The sequence below is a fragment of the Arachis stenosperma genome, chromosome 10 (assembly GCF_014773155.1).
Source record: "Arachis stenosperma cultivar V10309 chromosome 10, arast.V10309.gnm1.PFL2, whole genome shotgun sequence".
NCBI classification, from domain to species: domain Eukaryota; kingdom Viridiplantae; phylum Streptophyta; class Magnoliopsida; order Fabales; family Fabaceae; genus Arachis; species Arachis stenosperma.
Window position 1 is genome coordinate 90,277,087 of NC_080386.1, and position 4,179 is coordinate 90,281,265.

Sequence of the window (4,179 nt, forward strand, 5' to 3'; positions counted from 1 at the left end):
TAGGTATTATTTTTCTTCAGAGTTCTTAAGAATGAATTCTAGTGTTTCAAGGTGATGTTCTTATCATCACCAAAGCTGATTGATTATCATCAATTTAGCTCTTGAATGCAATGTCCTGCTGAAGCTTGGCTAGCCATGTCTAATTTCTTTAGACTAAAAGCTTTAGACTAACATTGCATGATTCCTGGAATTCTCATTAAGAATTTTGATACCTTTATTTTCTTTTCCACTTAATTTTCGAAAAAAAAATTTTACAAAATCATAAAAAAACAAAAATATTGTATGTTTCTTGTTTGAGTCTAGTGTCTCATTTTAAGTTTGGTGTCAATTGCATGTTTCTGTTCTTCTTGCATTTTTCAAATTTATGCATGTGTCCTCATTAATCTTCAAGTTGTTCTTGATGATTTCCTTGCTCTGATCTTTAAATTCTCTTGACTTGAGTGTTTTGTTGTTTCTCATGTGCATTTTCATGTTGTTAGTGTCCGTAGTATACAAACTGCTAAGTTTGGTGTCTTGCATGCATTGTTATTTGATCTTAGTTGCATTTTGATTATTCCTCATTATTAAAACTCCAAAAATATTTTTAATTTGTGTCCTTTCAAGTCAATAAAATAGAGAATTGAAGATTCAGAACATACTGCAGAAGAATTATACAGAAAAAGCTGGACGTTCAAAACGCCCAGTGAAGAAGGACAGACTGGCGTTTAAACGCCAGCCAGGGTGCCTGGCTGGGCGTTTAACGCCCAAAAAGGTAGTGCATTGGGCGTTAAACGCCAGAATGTGCACCATTCTGGGCGTTTAACGCCAGGATGGCACAAGAGGGAAGATTTTGTTTTCAAAATCAATTTTTTTTCAAGTTTTCAAAGTTTTTCAAAATCAAATCTTTTTCAAATCATATCTTTTCAATCAAACCTTTTTCAAAATCAATTTCTTTCCTTTTTCAAAGATACTTGCTATCAATTAATGATTTGATTCAACATTTCAAGTATGTTGCCTTTTCTGTTGAGAAAGGTTTAATGTCTGAATCATATCTTTTCTTGTTAGTCAAGTCATTATTTTTTTAAAAATCAAATCTTTTTAAATTGTTTTTCAAATCATATCATTTCAAACATATCTTTTTAAAAGCATAACTTTTCAATCAAATCTTTTTAATCACATCTTTTTCAAAATAGTTTTCAATCATATCTTTTTGATTTCTAATTTCAAAATCTTTTTCAAAAATTACTTGATTTCTTTCCCACTCTTGGTTTTCGAAAATCAATTAAAGTTTTTTCAAAATGTTTTTAAAATCTTTTTAATTTTCTTCCCCTCTTCTCGCATCCTTCTATTTATGGAGTACCAATCCTCCTCAATGCACAATTCGAACTCTATCTGACTAAGTTCGAATTCTTCTACCTCTTCCTTCTAATTTTCTTTTTCTCTGACACCTCAAGGAATCTCTATACTGTGACATAGAGGATTCAATATTTTCTTGTTCTCTTCTCTTTCATATGAGCAGGAGCAAAGACAAAAGCATTCTTGTTGAAGCTGACCCTGAACCTGAAAGGACCTTGAAGCGAAAGCTAAGAGAAGCTAAGGCACAACTCTCTGTAGAGGACCTAACAGAAATCTTCAAAGAAGAAGAACCCATGGCAGCCGGAAACAACAACAATGCCAACAATGCAAGGAAGGTGCTGGGTGACTTTACTGCACCTACTCCCGACTTATATGGGAGAAGCATCTCTATCCCTGCCATTGGAGCAAACAACTTTGAGCTTAAGCCTCAATTAGTTTCTCTAATGCAACAGAATTGCAAGTTCCATGGACTTCCATTGGAAGATCCTCATCAGTTCTTAGCTGAATTCTTGCAAATCTGTGACACTGTCAAGACTAATGGGGTTGACCCTGAGGTCTACAGACTTATGCTATTCCCTTTTGCTGTAAGAGACAGAGCTAGAATATGGTTGGACTTACAACCTAAAGACAGCCTGAACTCTTGGGAAAAGCTAGTCAATGCCTTCTTGGCAAAGTTCTTTCCACCTCAAAAATTGAGTAAGCTTAGAGTGGAAGTCCAAACCTTCAAACAGAAGGAAGGTGAATCCCTCTATGAAGCTTGGGAAAGATACAAACAATTGATCAGAAAGTGTCCCTCTGATATGCTTTCTGAATGGAGCATCATAGGTATTTTCTATGATGGTCTCTCTGAACTGTCCAAGATGTCTTTGGATAGCTCTGCTGGAGGATCTCTTCATCTGAAGAAGATGCCTACAGAAGCTCAAGAGCTAATTGAAATGGTTGCAAATAACCAATTCATGTACACTTCTGAAAGGAATCTTGTGAACAATGGGACAAATCAGAAGAAAGGAGTTCTTGAGATTGATACTCTGAATGCCATTCTGGCTCAGAATAAAATATTGACTCAGCAAGTCAATTTGATTTCTCAAAGTCTGTCTGGAATGCAAAATGCACCAAGCAGTACTAAGGATGCTTCATCTGAAGAAGAAGCTTATGATCCTGAGAACCCTTCAATGGAAGAGGTGAATTACATAGGAGAACCCTATGGAAACACCTATAATTCTTCATGGAGAAATCACCCAAATTTCTCATGGAAGGATCAACAGAGACCTCAACAAGGTTTCAACAACAATAATGGTGGAAGAAACAGGTTTAGCAATGGCAAGCCTTTTCCATCATCTTCTCAGCAACAGACAGAGAATTCTAAGCAGAACCACTCTGACTTAGCAACCATGGTCTCTGATCTAATCAAAACCACTCAAAGTTTCATGACTGAAACAAGGTCCTCCATTAGGAATTTGGAGGCACAAGTGGGACAGCTGAGCAAGAGAATTACTGAACTCCCTCCTAGTACTCCTCCAAGCAATACAGAAGAAAATCCAAAAGGAGAGTGCAAGGCCATCAACATGGCCGAATGTGGAGAGGAGGAAGAGGCAGTGAACGCCACTGAGGAAGACCTCAATGGACGTCCACTGGCCTCCACTGAGTTCCCCAATGAGGAACCATGGGAATCTGAGGCTCAAAATGAGACCATAGAGATTCCATTGGACTTACTTCTGCCTTTCATGAGCTCTGATGAGTATTCTTCCTCTGAAGAGGATGAGTATGTCACTGAAGAGCAAGTTGCTAAATACCTTGGAGCAATCATGAAGCTAAATGACAAGTTATTTGGAAATGAGACTTGGGAGAACGAACCTCCTTTGCTCACCAAAGAACTGGATAACTTGTCTAGGCAGAAATTACCTCAAAAGAGACAAGATCCTGGGAAGTTTTCAATACCTTGTACCATAGGCACCATGACCTTCAAGAAGGCTCTATGTGACTTAGGGTCAAGTGTAAACCTCATGCCTCTCTCTGTAATGGAGAAGCTAGGGATCTTTGAGGTGCAAGCTGCAAGAATCTCACTAGAGATGGCAGACAATTCAAGAAAACAAGCTTATGGACTTGTAGAGGATGTTCTGGTGAAAATTGAAGACCATTACATCCCTGCTGATTTCATAGTCCTAGAGACTGGGAAATGTATGGATGAATCCATCATCCTTGGCAGACCCTTCCTAGCCACAGCAAAGGCTGTGATTGATGTGGACAGAGGAGAATTGATCATTCAAGTGAATGAAGAATCCTTTGTGTTTAAGGCTCAAGGATATCCCTCTGTCACCATGGAGAGGAAGCATGAAGAGCTTCTCTCAAAACAGAGTAAAACAGAGCCCCCACAGTCAAACTCTAAGTTTGGTGTTGGGAGGCCACAACCAAACTCTAAGTTTGGTGTTGAACCCCCACATTCAAACTCTAAGTTTGGTGTTGGGAGGTTCTGATGTGTGGAAAACGATCCAACACAAAACTCACCGGCAAGTGTACCGGGTCGCATCAAGTAATAATAACTCACATGAGTGAGGTCGATCCCACAGGGATTGAAGGATTGAGCAATTTTAGTTTAGTGGGTGATTTAGTCAAGCGAATCAAGTTTTGTTTGAGTGATTTGTGTTTAACAAGAATTAAATGACAGTAAAAGTAAAGGGGGAAGGGAAAAGTGCAGTAAATTGAAGAACAGAATTGTAAAATTGCAGAATCTTAAAGAGCAAGAAAGTAAATGACTGAAACTTAAAGTGCAAGAAACTTAAATTGCAGTAACTTAAATGGCAAGAAAGGTAAATGGCTTGAATATAAAAGGGAATTGAGGAATGG

The 4,179-nt window shown here is 38.0% G+C and overlaps 1 non-coding gene across 1 annotated transcript; it reads right to left on the reverse strand.

The window, feature by feature from the left end:
- Positions 1 to 2,033: 2,033 nt before the first annotated feature.
- Positions 2,034 to 2,141, reverse strand: LOC130959675 (small nucleolar RNA R71). Its single transcript, XR_009078744.1, has one exon. It is a non-coding gene; the product is annotated as a small nucleolar RNA R71 (small nucleolar RNA).
- Positions 2,142 to 4,179: the final 2,038 nt, after the last annotated feature.